The sequence below is a fragment of the Lepisma saccharinum genome, chromosome 18, assembly GCF_977018435.1.
Source record: "Lepisma saccharinum chromosome 18, izLepSacc3.1, whole genome shotgun sequence".
NCBI lineage: Eukaryota > Metazoa > Arthropoda > Insecta > Zygentoma > Lepismatidae > Lepisma > Lepisma saccharinum.
The window spans coordinates 43,950,928-43,969,850 of record NC_139246.1 but is presented as its reverse complement, the minus strand read 5'-3'; positions in this window follow the sequence as shown (position 1 = coordinate 43,969,850).

Sequence of the window (18,923 nt, the reverse complement as noted above, 5' to 3'; positions counted from 1 at the left end):
CGTGTTGATTTACCACAGTATGCGTGATGTAAGTGTGCACCGCCTCACTGTAGACAGCTCGCTATGCCCCATCGCACATGCGCGTTCAAGATGCACGAGTTTCAGTACTGTATATTTTGGCCCATACCGTACCATACTGAACGCAACTCCAACTGGCGGGTGACCTTGACGGCTATTCCTGGCCCTTTCTGTCCCCCAATCATTTTCGGGGGCGCGTGGCCCGATGGGTGCTAACAAACTCAGTTGCGAAGAGTTGAATGCATCACATCGGCCTCCAGATGCAACGTTGCCAACCGTACTTCTGTTGTCTTTATATGACTCTGTGTCCTCTTGCATTCCGACCTGTGGGTGGTCCTTTCGAAAACGACCATCGTTCAGGACCGCGTGTGGAGTTGTGCCATTAACCCCAGCTGATTTCTGGTGCTGACAATACCGTTGCCCGAGAAGACTCTTTCTCGCCTTACGGTACGTTTGGCAACATGTGGTGGACCAAACGCTCATTTGTTTCCCAGCTGCCACTTGGAGTTGCGTTCAGTATAACTTCCTACAATTATAAGTGGATTTTGATAGCAAATTTTCAATGACAACTTCTACGGCCGGCGTAGAGTTAGTCAACACACATAACGCCTTGCAGGAAAGTGAGCATTTCATGATATAGGTGTCCCATTTTTATTGCCGATGAGTGTACACAAATCTAACACTCTACTCGTTTCACAGCACTGCTCGCTGGCCGATCGTGCTGTACTCTGTCTCGGTAATCTATGGAGAAAGGCGGAGCAAAGAAGATAACGCTACTGCAAACGGCTTGTGGCTGCAGGCGCGTTTCCCTCTCCATGGAGTCACTTCTCCTCTCACGCGTTCATTGGTCGATCCCTCTCGAGTCACAACTTGCGCAGAGACTTGTTTTCGTTTCCTTGCTCCAGAGACTCCCGGGACAGAGAATGACTGGTGGAATTTTGATCTTCGATCTGAATTCGAGCCTCGGTTCTTTGAAAGTGCCTCTTCATCAATCAATATAATCACGTAGTCATCGTTGCAATGGAAGTACCGCGATATAAATTAACAATGATATGAATCCTCACATTTCGAACACTGAATGTAAGGAAATTAGACATTCAAAAATATGAAAAGTAAATAAATTAGTTAGATAATTTTCAACACTTTATAAGATAAAACGAGTACCTGATGCATTACAACACGCACTTAATTTTCAAATTAGAGAAGCTACCTCCTTGTTATATTAAGTGATAAGTATACCCTGATCTTTCAAAGATTTCATAACAACAACAGTGACGCAAACATTCTATTTTCATTTTTATGTATTTTTGTTATTTACCGTCACTTCTGTGCCATTTTGTGCCTAATCGTGATGATGATGATGAGTGATGATTATACATTGTCCCATTTATCCCTGGAGCAACCGAACGAAAAGAAGTATCTGAGAAAGGAGTGACGCAAGACGACTCCACCAATTAACACGTGAGAGGAACGGAATTGCTTGGAGGGGAGAAAGCTACTGCAGTCATAGTCCACGCGTTTACTTCGTTAACGTCCAAGAATTGAAGGGTGCCGCCGCCAAGAACGTGGTTGGGATTAAACGAGTTGTTTTCGTCCAATCACACACAATCTTCATCCAATGGGTGCAGCTGCCATTCTGCTCGTCTACTCCACGTGGAGTCTCAGTCACGTGACTGCGAAAACGCTGCTGCCGTACTTTGCAACTTCAATGTGGAGACCATGGGAAGGTTTTAGTGCGGGGGAAGGACAAGGTGGCAACACTGTGCGTTGAATGTGATTGTTGCTGCTGATGGGCGCGCTCCGTGGACTCCAAAGCCAGCCGGTCGTTAACGAAGCTAGCGTGTCGACTATACCAGCCTTCAGGTAGAGTATAATGCTTCGCTCTGCCCACTCGATCCTCCTTCTTCTCTGCCGCTATGCGTGGCCTTGCTCCAGAGATACCCGGAACAGAGTATAGGTAAAGCACCCATGGCTAAGAAGAATGTTGAACCCTCGGTCCTTGGTAGCAGAAGGCTATTTGATAAACCTGATGCATTTGTATGAAGCCAACCATTAATAACCCAGAATAAATAGCGAGAAATGTATGGAAAGCACATGAAACACATGACGCCATAGCAGAATGGTTAACATAGCGTGCTATGACGCAAGGGATCTGGAATTCGAATCTCTGCCTGGGCTCTGGTGTTCTTTGTTAGTGTCCCTGCATCAATTTCATCATTTCATCAGCATAGGCGTGTGCAAGAGGGATGCCAGGTCTGCCTTGGCAACCCCTAATGCATCATCAAAGATATAACATGTAGAATCTACCATTGAATTAATGAAAATAATATCCATGTTTAGAAAAGTATGCTATTTCGTTTCGTTTAAAATGCCACCCATTCTCTCACCCCCCTAAAAGAAAACAATATGATATTGTTTATTATAATAATCAGTAATCAAGCAGTTAAACATGTGTTTTTCACTTTATAAATTCCGCCCTATTACTTATCAAGTGACCTGGTACGTACAATAGCATATTTCATTAAGTAACGGACATTAAAAAAAAACAACAGGAAAACTGAACCAACAGCCTAAAACCGGCAGAGATGTAGTATTGTATCACATTTGTTAGACTTGGCTATTTTGTACCAATATTGATTTTCAATTGTTTACTTTTATTACTTGAATAACATAAATATCGTCACAATGCTAGCAAAACCTTTGGTAATGTGATAATGACTTTTCAGTGACTATAATGTTAAAATTTTATCTTCATAAACGTAACAGTCTCGTGAAAAAGGAACATGAAGTTACGACAATTAAGCTAACATTGTCCAGATAGGCAACTGAAACTTCCCGTAAGGCATCCACAAATATAGTAGCCTGCGCACGCCTATTTTCATCAACAGAGAACAGATTTGTATGTAATAGGTATTTTTGTATGAAGTTGAAATTAGTTATATTTTGTATTATCTTTTCGCATCATGGCATGTAGACTCGAGAAGTTAATTTTTTATTTTCCATATTTGTTATCTTTTACATATTATTTCCATATTTCAGAACATTTTTTAACATATACTCCATATTTAAGTAATAGCGACATGTCCTCGTGTAACCGAAAGAGTCGGGTGGATTTCTTGGGAATAACTGACAAAGTCCGAATCGACGTTAAACAAAGGAAAGTTTACAACCTTTTTTATACCCTCCAATCGCGTTAATTAAAAGTTTTCTGTTTTCTGAAAAACACTTGGAATTCCTGTGTATTTACAATAGTTGTCATCAATAAAGAATGAGTGCTCAAACATCGGCTCCTGGTTGTTACAAACTTTGGATGAGAGTCCCAAGTCGAGCAGCCTATTACTAACCCCACCCTCGCTACTAGTTGCGCCCCCGACAGCAGCGCCAGAAGCAACGATTTTGTGACACACGGACGGGATTCGCTTCTGGTTCCTCTTCAAGACAGTCACGACAGCAGCGCCAGAAGCAACGATTTTGTGACACACGGACGGGATTCGCTTCTGGTTCCTCTTCAAGACAGTCACGGTATAAGTTACAATGTCGAGACTGTATTATATGTAGCTCGTTTAGTGTCTTATATTATTAAAAAGGCACATTATTACAATTCTAAGTCCATATTTAACTCCATATTTTGGTGAAAATAACTAAATATGTATTAACTTAGCACAATTTTACTACATATGAATCCGTTCCCTGTTCATCACTAATCCTCATTTTCGTGATTAGCCAAAAGTTGAAGGAAAGCGAAGTAAAATAATCAAAATCAATCAAAACGTCTTGGAATAAGGAAATGCATTACACAAAGCCAAAATAAAACCAAAGAAGACGGTATGCTTTACTACAATATGTTTATCTTTAGAATGGAAAAGACAAATAGAAGAATTTCCACCAACTTACAATGACTTCATTTGTCCTTGAAACTTTTAATTGTTGTTTTCTTGTTTCCTAGTTTCAAGTTGCACCTCTGCGTTAATAAAACAAGTAATTGCCAGGTCGTGACTGCATCTTCGCGGACGGGTGTTGTTACGTCACTGCCAATTATCAACCGGACATCTCTTTTCTTCAGTATGTGGGTATTTCTCGTGAGAGGCAAACCCATTGGACATTGGGCTCCGTGAAGGTAATCAGATCTTGTGCCCATCCTTTATTGGAGTTTACAGCCTTGTAGTCTTTTTACACCCTTGTCACATCCACCTCTTCTTTACTGCTAAATGTTAAACGTTTGCCGATTGATTGATCGCAAGGTATTGTCTATTATTTTCAAACATTGTAAGGGTTACCAAACGACCTGTTTTTCTCGGACATGTCCTACATTTTAGGCTTATGTCTATGGGTGGACGATATCGGAAATTTCATATCGCAACATATCGTCACAGATGATACGATATTTTTTTCGTATAGTGATATCGGAGATATATGGTCTCCACGATATGTATCGCCAAATATCGTGACGATATATCGCCGACACAATATAATATCGCCAAAATATAGTGACGATATATCGTCTAGTTAATATCGCCTGGACGATAATTTTTCAATATCGCAATATATATCGTCTGGACGATATAACGCCCAACGCTACTTATGTCCGATGTCCGGGAGGAATTTGAAAAAATCACAAATGTCCTACATTTTGAGCGTCACATAATTTGAATAATGAAAATATTTGCTTCGGTCGAAAAAAAGGGAGTAGGAAACATAATGCACTAAAATTCTGTGGACTGTACTCTCACGCCCAATAGTGAAATTAATTTTGATTCAGACACTGCAAAAAAACTGCTGCAAAAACAAAGTTATTGAACAATAAACCACCCAAATGAAACTTCTGGAACCATTTCAAGTTATCTTAAGAACATTATGTTTCATATTATTTCATGTTATCTTAATTCTGAATAGTTGTTAATCATTGCAGGTAATAATGCAAATGTTGAGAGAGTGTTTTCAATATTATCAGCACAATGTTGTGATGAAAGAAATAAAATTCTTACGGAGTCTGTGAAAGGTTTGGTAATTGATTCAGTATAATTTCAAAGAGTTCAGAGTTCCATAAGTATATTTTGACTAAATCTGAAATTTTAAAGAAAGAAACAAAGGCTCCTCCGAGTAATATGACTGAAAACACGTGTGGTAAGCAATGCATTGTTTATTATTGATTACAAGTTTCGGAATTTTGTATCTAAGAAAAACTCAGTATGCTGACCAAGGCAGAAATTTATTTTATTATAAAACATAAATTAAACGTAACGTTTCAACCTTCTAGCAAGGTCTTCTTCAGACTCTGCACCAAGTACAAATGTAACAATGTACTAAAAAGGACGATATATATACACAAACCCCTCCAGACAATTATGAATTTGTTGTGGAACATTCTAGCAGGTGGCTTTCCCTTGTCAACTGTACTTTCAACTAAAAGGCTAAACATATTTTCTTCCATCTATAATGTGGTTGGACTCTTTATCTCACGCTCTTTTTCCTTCATTCTTCTTCCTTCTTCTCCCCTCTTTCCCTCTTGTCCTTTCCACTCTTTCTAACACCATCTTCCATTCTTTGCTTATCTTCAGTCCCTCATTCCAGTTCATTGTGTCTTCTTCACCTTTCTTCTCTATTTCTTTGGCCACCTTCCATTTTCTCACTAGCATTCTCTTCTCCCTTCCTATCTGCTTAGCCTCATCCCACGCTATGTCATGTCCTGTTTCTCTCATGTGTTTAAAGAGTCTGAAGAAGACCTTGCTAGAAGGTTGAAATGTTACGTTTAATTTATATTTTATAATAAAATAAATTTCTGCCTTGGTCAGCATATTGAGTTTTTCATATCATGGAAACAAGGCTTAATGGTGTTATAATTGTATCTAAGAAATCATTATTTTGTAAAACGGAAAATCTGTCGATTTTACATTATTTACTAACATGTTCTAGTAATGTTTATTATTTACTGCGAATGATTTGTGTCCTATATTTTGTTGCAGAAAGTCCCTCTTGTCCCTTATAGTGATCTGGTAACCCTAAATATTGTCGAAGTTAGTCCTTATTGAAATTCGGAGTTTGATTCAAACATGCATAAAATCTGACCCATCGAAATTATTTATGTTCCACTAAAGGAAGAACTTGCTAGTTCTGTGCATTAAATTGTAGAGATATGGCAATGTCTCTTGCAGGAAGACACGCATTCGTACGTACTGCTGTTCAGATAGAGTGACACATAATTCAACAATCCTTCCTTATAAAATGTTCCACTTTATGTTAACAGGAGTTGACAGATCAGTACGAAAATAGTACCATATTTCGGTGTAGATAACATGATAACAATGATGATGTACTGAAATTACCCTCTGAACACAAATTATTTTATACAAATATTTTTTTTTTATTTGAACCTAAAAGAGGTAAGGAGACAGGTGAGTGGAGAAGATTATATAGTTTAGAGCTGCATATTTTGTATTCATCTCCAGATATTATTAGAATAAATAAATCAAAAAGGTTTAGGTGGGCAGGCCATGTGGCACGACTGGGAGAGGAAAGAAGAGTTTACATGATTCTTCCTGATGGTAAGAGACCTGTAGGAAGGCCAAGTACAAGGTGGAGGGATAACGTTGAGATGGACCCAAAGGAAATCGGTAAGAATGAAAAAGAGTGGATTGATCTTGCCCAGGATAGGTACAGATGGAAGGCTTGTGTTGCTGTAGCTATAAACCTTCGGGTTTAAGAAGGCTAGTGAGTTAATTTAATATTATTTATTTACATATTAGAGTAGTATAAAAATGGTTCAATAGTTTACACAAGTTAGTCTGGTGGAACAAAACATGTTGGATAAACAAGCAATCGATTTGTTTATCCGATATATTTTATTATAGAAAGCTACGAACGTACAGAGAATGTTTAAAAACTACTCAATCTAACACTACTCAATAGCACAATATATTTCATAAAATACTCTCGTTTAACTAACATTTGGCTTACTAGAAATACAAGCAGCAGATTTACACTGATCCTAAAACAGAATTATTTCACTGCTACATTATGAAATTTATGAATATGTAGAGGAAATTAGTGATTACTAAATTTAACACTACGAATACTACGCAATTGTGGTCATTTTATAATTGTGGTGTTCTGAAGTTTATGGCACTAACTACCTCCCAGTTAAGTAAATATAAATAAGAAGAAGTGTACGTGAAATCGGGACAAAAGAGAAGCTTTAACTTAAAGATAATAGGTGGTGCCACCTATGAAGCAACAAAGAAATCGGAAACCCTTAATATCCTTGCTCCCAAACGGATCTCTTCCAGTTAGGTAAGGAGGAGGCTATAAAAAAAAACGTTGCAAAATGTTGATGATCCAATAGGATGCACGCGCGCACCAAGTCGCAGTAACGTAATTACCGGGAAAACCTGCATGGAAGTCACGACGCCATCTTGGCGAAAAGAACAGCACTTTGCGACACACAAATCATGCTTCAATTATGCAAGAAACGCCGTGCTGTTACGGAGCTTCCCAATAGCGTCACAGAACAGCACGCTGTGAATGGTTTCGGATCTATATGAGCCATATTGAAGTCTTCATTTCAGCAAGAAGTGCGGATTTCACAATCTTGTAAATGAAGATATTGGTGTCTACGTTTTGAAAAGGGCACGTTGGGGGTTAAGTGACCATTTAGATGGCTGTCATTACACGCTTGACCATAATTAATGTCTCAATCAAAAGAGTAAAAATCTGTTCTTCAATCTCAATCGCACGCAAGGAATCCGTCAGCCTTTCTGTTCCCAATTTCCACACATTTTAAGTGATTCCCGACCCGAGAAAGATATTTCCTTACATCTGAATATTGTTATTATTTTCTTGTAAAGATGTCAAATCTAGATTGCGGTGCTCAAATAATATATGCGTATATTAATTACATATGTTTAAGAATCGTTATGAGATAACTTGAATTATGGAGATATTAATTTAATTACAAATTGTATATAAGGGAGATTTCAGTGGGAACAAAATCAAAATGTACATCAGGTATTCATTAATTTTAAAAAGCATATGGTTCAGATGAAATAGATAAATCATATTAAATTATTAGTCGAGTTAAGAATACCTAAGAAGCTTGTTAATATCTTAAAAGTATTCAAGAATGAAACAGAAAGTAAAATTTTTGTGGGTCTGACAAATTAACAATTCATGATGGTTTGAAACAAGGAGATGCATTATCACCATTACTCTTTAATTTTGCCTTAGAATATGCAGTTTAGGAAGATAAAATAAAATAGTGAAGGACCTAAACTAAACGGTTGACTCTGTTGTTAGCATATGCAAATGATGCAGACTTACCAGGGGATGATATAAATAAATTAACAATAATGAGTCATTCCATACCAAACCAAGCCCTCCCTGATGGCGCAGTGGTAGCGTCGTCGCCTTGTAATCAAGGGGTCCTGGGTTCGATACCCGGTGGAGGCACATAGTGGTTCGGATTCCACTCTAAACTGTAGGTCCAGTCCCAATTAGCCTTACTGTGCATAAAATGGACTTAAAACACTAAATCAACCAACCAACCATACCAAATCAACACAGATATGTGCAATTTTTAACCTGACCATCTCCGATTTTCATGAAACTTGGGGAGTTGAAACTATGCATAGAACTTAGTAACTATGAAAATTTTTAGTCTCATGCGTCTTGTAATTGTTAAATTATTCAAGGTCAAAGTTTGCAGAAAATGCCTTTTTTGAGCCCGCTTAGCTATACTAAATCTGCTGTAACTCCGCCCCTATTTTGTCTAGGAAGCTCAAATAAAGCTTATTGTACAGGGAATTGAATAAGCTTTCCAGTGATATATAACAAGCCTACCTTTGGATAAAAATATAATTTTGTCTCGTGACCTTGACTTTTGACCTTGAATATCTCAAAACATGTCATCACCAAAAATCGTGAAAAAAATATATTTGGTCCCTCATACCATACGCTAAAACATACCAAAAAATCATTCTGAGACTGCAATAGGATCAGAAGATACAAAATAATATGTGTAACTATGTGACTGATAAAAGCCCCATTACATGAACTATGAAGAGTTAAATGTCCCTTAACACCCCCTACAAAATGCGAAGGAGTTATCCTGGGTATAATTGGTCATGAAAGAAATAGGTTAGGCACAGGGATATCCCTAGCCGTGTGTGTCAAGCGCAGATCCGGCATATTGTTGACCGCCATATTGAATTCAACGCAAAATTTCAAAGGAAAGGGGGTGATGTGATATATGAAATGAGGCTAGAATTTCACGAGAAATGAAGTGACGAAGGTTTATCCAACATATATTTAACTAGCAAAAATTTATTACTGCATGCTTGTAACCATTTTCTCCTTTCCGAGGTGTTAAAAACAAAGCATTGGAATGCTTCTAACGTGTTAGGAACTCATCGAGATCACGCTGACATCTTGGGAGAGAAAGAAGTATACGCACCATTGCATATGATTTTAATCAGCTACATTCACCAAATAGTGACGAAGGTTTATCCAACATATATTTAACTAGCAAAAATTTATTACTGCATGCTTGTAACCATTTTCTCCTTTTCGAGGTGTTAAAAACAAAGCATTGGAATGCTCCTAACGTGTTAGGAACTCATCGAGATCACGCTGACATCTTGGGAGAGAAAGAAGTATACGCACCATTGCATATGATTTTAATCAGCTACATTCACCAAATAGTTGAATAGTGAAGAATATTGGGATAAGTATCTGAAACAATTACGTGACACTTCCTTTGGAATGAAAAATTCTTCATTGACGAGGCAAATTTTTATGTTCACGGTGAAGTTAATAAAAATAATATGCAGTACCTGTGATTTGCTCAGTCGAATGGTTGTTGCTGGTAAGCTAATTATGTGGTATAATGTATGGCGAACGGAAATGGTTGGTCCATATTCAACAACGGAACCTTAAATGGTGAGGGCTACTTGGATTTGTTAAGTGAACAGGTTTTTTCACCCTTGCTTACGGGATATGGCACTTTTCGAGAGTTTTGAAACAGGACAGAGTGTGACCACACTATGTGGACATTTTCGCAATTTCTTCATGGTAAAGTTAGTATAGGTAGATTGATGGGCACACGGGGATCTATTAAAAGGCCTGCACATTCCCCAGATCTAACATCTTAGGAGGACGTTTACCTTCAGAAACATTTGAAGAGAATGGTGCATGCACTAAAAGTCCCTGATATTGACCATCTCAGAGAAGGCATAGTTGCTGCTTGCGATGTTGTTGCACATGCTACATTACCAAATGTTCTATGCGAGTGTGAGAGACGTCAACGAGTGTGCTCACAGGAACATTAACAACATTATAATGTGCATATATCGTAAGTGAAAGATATGTGTATAACTTTTTGCTGGCGTAAGATACGTTGGAAAATCCTTCGTCACTTCATTTCTCGTGAAATTCTAGCCTCATTTGATATATCACATCACCCCCTTTCCTTTGAAATTTTGCGTTGAATTCAATATGCCGGATCTGCACTTGACACACACGGCTAGGGATCTCCCTGTGCCTAAACTATTTCTTTCATGACCAATTATACCCAGGATAACTCCTTCGCATTTTGTAGGGGGTGTTAAGGGACATTTAACTCTTCATAGTTCATGTAATGGGGCTTTTATCAGTCACATAGTTACACATATTATTTTGTATCTTCTGATCCTATTGCAGTCTCAGAATGATTTTTTGGTATGTTTTAGCGTATGGTATGAGGGACCAAATATATTTTTTTCACGATTTTTGGTGATGACATGTTTTGAGATATTCAAGGTCAAAAGTCAAGGTCACGAGACAAAATTATATTTTTATCCAAAGGTAGGCTTGTTATATATCACTGAAAAGCTTGTTCAATTCCCTGTACAATAAGCTTTATTTGAGCTTCCTAGACAAAATAGGGGCGGAGTTACAGCAGATTTAGTATAGCTAAGCGGGCTCAAAAAAGGCAATTTCTGCAAACTTTGACCTTGAATAATTTAACAATTACAAGACGCATGAGACTAAAAATTTTCATAGTTACTAAGTTCTATGCATAGTTTCAACTCCCCAAATTTCATGAAAATCGGAGATGGTCAGGTCAAAGGCTGTGTTGATTTCGCGTGGAATGACTCTAATACTATTTTTTTAAAAAGTAGCTCAAAAGATAGGTTTGGAAGTTAGGAAAGAGAAAACAATATACAGGCCTGACAACGATTGGTCGTCACAATTTCCACGTTGCGCGCTGCAGTGGCCTTGTACCGGGGAGTGTTAAGGTACTTATTGAGCCACCCTGTATATATGCTTACAGGCCGAAGCCAAGTGTTAGGTAATAATCAAAATAATTATTGATAACAACTCGTTTGAACCAGTTTCCAAAAATGAAAATGATATGAAAGAGGAAATAAACGGCAGACTTATTTCAGGAAATGTTACTTTTCTCTTCTTATCTTCTCGTATAATATCTAAGGAACTGAGTCAAAATATACAAAACAGTAATTTTGTCTGTAGTATTATATGGATGTAGCACTCGATCCCTTACATTAAAAGAGGAACATAAATTAAGAGTGTTTGAAAGTAAAATCCTTAGGAAAATATTCGGACCTAAAAGGGATGAGGAGACAGGTGAATGGAAAAGGTTACATAATTTAGAACTGCACAATTTGTATTTCTGTCCAGATATTATTAGAATAATTAAAGAAATAAGACTTAGATGGGGCAGGCCATGTGACGCGAATGGGAGAGGAAAGAAGAATTTACAGGATTCTTGTTCGGAAACCTGATGGTAAGAGACCTGCAGGAAGGGCAAGATGTAGATGGAGGGACAACGTTGAGATGGACCTAAAGCAAATCGGTAAGGATGGAAAAGATTGGATTGATCTTGCCCAGGATAGGGACAGATGGAAGGCTTGTGTTGCTGCAGCCATAACAGAGACCAAAGAACAAGCGACCCGTTTCGCTTGAAAGCGAACCCTCGGTAATCAATGTAACCTTTTGAACCTAAAGGACAGGACAAGCTGGACGTGTTGCTTGTCGCTTGCGTGTCGTTCTTACTGGTCCGTTTTCTAAATACCGTGCATCGAGTCGCCTCGGTATGTTGTCATGGTCACCGCATGAATGTTTTGCTTTAAACAACAGACAGGCAACATGAGGCATGGTACTGAGAAAATGGCTCTTCGCTTCCTTCGATCTGAAATCTCCCTTACTTCGGTGTGAAATGCCGCCAAGTGCTGCACAAGATCATCATTGGCTGCGAATGACAGATTCACATGACATCTGTCATCAATCGTCTAATTATGACGCTTCAGTAATTTCTTATATATTTTTCTCACTCGAAAGTGCAGTTATGGAAAAATTTTAATGCTGCCTTCCGCCAGTTATTAATTTATCTAATTTTCTGTATGGATTAAACTGATAATGTTAAGCATTGAAAAATATCTCAATAGATGAGGCTTTATAATTCAGAAAACCCGGTGTAAATATGTCTTACGCTTTTCATGATATAAGGTTTCAAAATTTGGGTTGCGCGACTTTTGAAAACAAGACAGGGAAAGGAAATGAGTACGTCTTGAATGCGGTTGCAAATGCTCTTCTTTAAAGAGAAAGAAGAAGAAGTTAAATTTACACACTGAGACAGAGGCAGTGAAAGTTTGGCAAGATTTTCAAAAGGAAAAACAAATGCTATTAAGAGAACTATCAAGATCCACTCATTAGCTCCTTTCGCTCACGTTTCTCATTCATCCTTTGCATCCCTCTTCCCTTACACAATACAGCTAACCCAATTACAACTCGCAAACTAACGTGAAAAACACTATTTTTCGTTCCATTCTCAGAACATATCAAATTTGCAGAATTATCTGGAAACGCCTCGTCGAGAAGATGTGTCGTGCATGAGAAAATAACACCCCAGTAGAATATTGCAGATATGTTTACAATGAGTTCATGACGAAACAATTGAGCTAAATTAAACATATTTTACAACGCAACATAAATACTAAGTACCCGATGCTTTGTTAAGTAGCACTGGGTCATTCTCTTAACGACCGTTGCAAAACAGTGGAACAAAAAACGTGACATGTCCGCCCCCTTCTATGCATGAAAAAAAAATGCTGTGTTTCTGAAGAAGTTGTTTTTTTCTGAATACTGGATTCGACCTTATTTCTGGGTTGTAGTATTTTACAGCCACGTGAAGCTAAATGTGATTTGTTCATCGCCATTGTCCCTAATTTGGTCTCTTTCGTGAGGAGATGAGAACAGTTGCTTGTGATGAAACCGCAGGAGTAATTCAGAATGATTGACATACTTTCATTGAGTGGTGTCAACACAGCTCATTTGTATTTCATTCTTCACTGTGCAAAAGGAAAAATCTATAATCAGGTTTACAGAACGTGGAAATAAGTGAGAAAACAACACACTGTATAATTTACACGCAAGTATCCATCTTCTTGGTTGAGTCCCGCACATGGAGTAACCTTCAGAGAAGACACCCAAATATCTCTTCCACCCTGTGGAGGCAAATTGTGATGCTAATACCACTTTAAACGGTAGTTCCAGTGGCGATTAGCCTTCGTGTGTATAAAGTGAACTTAAAAACAAATTGAGAAGTGATATAGCATGCGAAACTAAATTCTTGCAGGCCAACTACCCTCTAGCATCACCTTCTCAAACTGGAGAAAGCCGAATGGCTTCTTCTAGTCACGTGAGCGACGTCATCATCTGTAGGCGAGTCAGCCGCCATGTTTGATTTATTTGGTGGAAGAAATGTTGGACCTATTTAGGGAATGTGGAATTGCAATGCAATTTTAAGAACTGCAACGAAGTTTAAGTGAAGTGCGAACGTACAAGGAATATAGTCTATACGTGTTGAGTACCCCAGTGTAGAGAAAATTATGATGAGAACAGTGAAACTAATGTATATAGATTTCCTCAAGATGTTACTAAAAAAGAGAAATGGATTAGGGCAATTCCACGTAATTTTGTCCCTACGATCAACTCCAGGGTAAGTAACAGATTTTATACTTATCAATAAACTTGAGAAATAGCTTAGTTCACAATGTAAAGATTTAATATGCACGAAATAGGCATCTTACAAACTTTTAGATTTGCTCAAGTTTTACTTGCTTCTTGCAAATCATTTTTGATCACCAGTATTGAATTGATAAATCTAACCAAGCTAATTTATTTAGAAATGCCAAACAATTTAACTTGAATTACCAAATTTGGTTAACGTTACATAGTTGTTTGTCGTTGCAAAATGAATTGTACGTTATAAATATTGTCACATCTACCAAAGCATTCTAGTGCTTCGATAACATGTTCGTTATCGAGACTTCCATGTAATTTATACAAATATTCAGTTTCAAAGTATGCTTAATGAAAGAAAACTATAGAACATAGCAAGATTGAGAAATATGAACATCGCTTTTCTGCCTCTTTAGGTTAATCGGAGATAATGGAAGACAAGTTGATATTTATGTTATGCATTGAAATACAAAGTACACTGTGTAACAATAAGCACTTCGAAGTAACATTTCCTTGCATAATTATACAAGAATATAATGTTTATGTTTTAAATAGAAGTTTTCACACAAAAAGCATACATTTTAACCGAGTTATGTGAATAAGCAAACATAGTCATTTTATTTAACTTGGGTTTTCTTGAGTGTATTTAATAAAATTCTGTACAACAAGTAAAACTTCAGCAAATCTAAAAGTTTGTAAGATGTCTATTTCGTTCAGATTAAATCTTTGCATATGTATAAATTATTTTGGCTCTACAAACTTTCATGTGACATTTTTTTTTTTTTTGGTATTCCTGAACAAAATAGTTGAGAAATTTTCACTGATGTTTGGTTATTGGAAACAAACAAATCGCCAAACTGCTGAACGCCAAACTGTCAACCTAACCTTTTTCTTTAGTCTAAGCAAATATTTTTTTCCGCGTACCAATTGTAACCTAAAATCTTAAACCGTTTTGTAAAATGTACTGGTTCATTTTTTTTAAAAAATAAAGTATAGCTACTAAGTATTCAGACTTGCTGACGTCATATTTGATTTTTGTTATTTAGCGTCGCTTTTCTAACTATTTTGGCTAATCGCGACGATGAGGACGAATGACGATATGATGAAATTGATGAAGGAGCACTCACAAATATCACCGTCCAGGATTCGAACACGGATCCCCTGGCGTTGTAGCGATTAGTGCTAACCTCTCAGCCACGGAGGTCGGCTCTGATATCAGGTGACCTACGGGAGAGAATATTATTTTCCCTTCAACAAAAGTATTACATGTAGGCTATACTAGACGGCAGGTTCAGTACCTAAATACTGTAGATATGCATTGTTAATAAATTGGAAGAGCTTTCCTAGCTTGTGAAAATGAATGTCATACCCGCCTGTGATCTTTCTACTGCCAATTCCTGGCATTGGAAACGACACGTCATGATTTTGCTGAAAATGTTCATGGTAACCACAATTTCAATTCTCTTATAACTTAAGTTCTGCTTGTATAAAGCAAGTACCTAATAGTCCACTTCATTCTTAAGACCCCACTTTACCTTCATGTTCCCAGTTATAATGACATTTTTCATTGTGCTATTTCCAGGTGTGCCAAGCACATTTCAATACTGGGGACATTGAATGGGAGACTGTGCACTTGGATGACCGTACAGGAAAAGTCTGCAGAGTTGCTTTGGCAAAGCCTAGGATCGGTCCAGGTGCAATTACATCTATTTTCTCTGGATGTGCACCATACCTGTCTTCTGGAACGCAAATGAAGATGTGCGAGAATGTCCAGAAAAGAAGAAAGAAAACAGGGAGGTAGAATCTTTAAGAAGAGCAATTGCAGACAGAATAGGGACAAGAAAAAGAGTATGACGCAACTCCCACATTTTCGATCTTAAGTGAACTGAAGGGTCGGATCAACAAGATCCATCTTTCTTCACAGTGGGATATTTTGCAAGTGGAAAGTTGCATTATTTTCTTATCCCTCAACCTTTCTGAAAAACCTCATGCAGTTAAATATGTTGTTGTAAATGATTCACTCTCTTTGTCAATGTTTTATCGTGCAGTTGAAATTAATGCAAAGAGATTTTCACGTAAGGTTTCAACTATACACATGCTATTGAAGATACAATACACTTCCTGGAAATGTTAGACAGTGTAGACAGCATGTAATATCAGTGATGTTTTGGAAACCATTGAAATCCTTCTGGATAATGCAAAATACACTGTGCATGAAAGCAGAGTGTCAGTGCTTCATTTCATAAAATACCAAATACGATTGTGAAATGTTCGTAAAGGACGGCTGAGATATGATTCTGAGATTATTGTTTTCTCATCATTTTTTTTAATTTTATGTCTCCAAGTGCATATAGGTTCATCCGTGATTTAGGATATTTTATTTTACTCCATCCAAATAGTTTGAAGAAATTATGTTCAGATATCCGTGCAATTGCAGAGCTAAGTGAAGGTAATTTTCTGATGCACATGCAAGAAAAAGTGGTTCACCTTAAATACCATGAGTTGTACTGCTCATTGATATTGAATGAAATCCATATACAATCCTACATCGATTACAAGGGAGGTACAATTGTTGGCACTGCCTATGATAGTTGTGAAGCTGCAAAAAGTACTCATGTATACAGGGTGAACAGAAACTATAGGGACACACTTCAGGTGATTCCTGATAAGTAAAGGAACAAAAAAGTTCATATCAACATATGTCCGGAAACGCATATTTACCAAGGTACGAGAGCGGGCTGAAAAATAATGCCTCCTATTTTTTTGTGACGGTTCAAAGACATTTTGGATTTTGAGCAACCATGCATTGTACTCTTCGGACTTTCCCCCTTCTCCATTCCAAGTTTCAAACTTCTATCACCAGGGGTTGCTGAACTAGAGCGAGGAAAATGGCAGCATGTAACCATACTATGTCGGTGCACCTGAAACTGCGTGTGGTGACCAAGTTTCTAACTGCAGATAATGTGTCCCCCAACTGACATTCATCAGATAATGAAGGCTTTTTATGGCAATGAATGTGTAACGTCAGTATTGTATGATGTTGGGCTGTTCATGCTCACAATAAAAACCCCTGCTGAGGAACTCTCAACGTGTGTGACAAGGAACTTCTTGAGAGTTAAGAGTTCAAGTTAGTTGTTCAAGTTTTCAACCATACGGTCATTGAAAGTTTAAAGCAACAAGGGCCAAAACACAATTTGCCGAACTATGAAGACACTGCAGAGTTCATTAACATTGTTTTAAACTGGTGGGAAGTAGTCAACGTCAAGTCTCCATGGAAAGGTGCGAGGTTAAGAAATATTTTACAGTATCCTCTGACAAACGAATCCTCAGATGAGATACTCTTAGACTCTTATACTACCTACATAAATTCCTTGATTTGTTGGAAAAGTGGGAAAGTTTGAAGGTCTCGTCAGGAAAACTAACCAGAGAAACTTCCAGTGCCCTGAAAATAACCACACATGGGCTAATTGAAATAACCAGATATTGTACAGAGGAGTTTGGACTGCAATACCTTTTACCAGGAACATTTCAATCAGACACACTTGAAACAAGATTTGGCCAATACCGACAGTTGGGTGGTGCGCAGTACAACGTATATCTGAATCATATTTTTGAGAAAGAACAAAAACTGTGTCTTGCCAGCAGAATGAAGTTGAAACTGAAGTCACTAAAATATGGTGGCATCTTTGCAAATCAAATTGAAGAGTATGGTACATCTGAATTTCCCCTGGCAGTTAAAGACTTGGCTATGTTTCAGAGTTCGAAAATTCGTGCTGCGGATATTGTGGAAGCAAAGAGAGATCTTCCTATTTTGATGTACCTAGCAGGCTATTGCTCTTACATTACAAGAAAAAATATTAACGTGCGATGACTGTAGCAACATTCTAGTTTTGGACAAGATTATGCAAGATATTCCAAATGATTAATTGGATTTTATAAAAAGTTCGGATAGAGGTGGATTGTTGTGTCCTTCAGAGGTGGTTGTGGACATTGTGCTGATCAATTATGTTGTTGTCAAAAACTGATAAGCCGTGAATATGAAGTGGAATTCTTGAAAGCAGCAAACCAACGGGAAGTGGCAATCAATTTGAATCTTGTGAAGTTCAAAAAAGATGAGGATAAGTGGTTGGTGAGCTGCAATAATGGACACGAATGCGAAAACGTTTTGAGAACAATTTTGTGGTCCTCAACAAATGCTTTGTTAAATAATTACTGTAAAAGAGTACCCCCACACCCCCTATACGCCTTCATGGCGTGGTGCTATGCACAGGGGAACGCTTTACGCTTTTTTTAAAAGAGTAAATAACTTTGTTGAAGGCCGACACAAAAGAAGAAAACTCTCCACACTCGAAACTTTTTATCAGTTTGCATTATTCAATTGTCGAAAAAGTGCTATCGGAAAGAAAATTAAATGATAATAATATTGAAAGTGCTAGCGATGTGTCTAAGAGTTTATTAATTTGTTAGGCAACTTGACCGAGTTCCTGTCAAAATAACAGGTGGTGATTAACTTATTTTATTTGTTTTATACTTTTCTTACAAAAACTGTAACGAGTTTTATGTAAAACTTAAAAATATCACGGATAATATTTCATAAATACATGCATTTTTTAAAAAAATTCCACCAGGAAGTTTGTAACGATTTTCAACACGAATTTGGGTTATAATAGGGATTTTTTGTGGTGGCTTCTTGAACGAAAATGTTGGTGTAAATATTCAATTTTTTCTTCTATCTCTTCTAATTATATTTACGTGGGGGTAAATGTTAAAATGTGACTTCCTATGAGATTCCAGTCATTAAAAAAAGAAACAAACGAACTGAAATTCTCTACGATGAAATATTGTCTTCCTTTTAGAGCGTTAAGATGATCGCCTCCAGATGATGGCGTCAG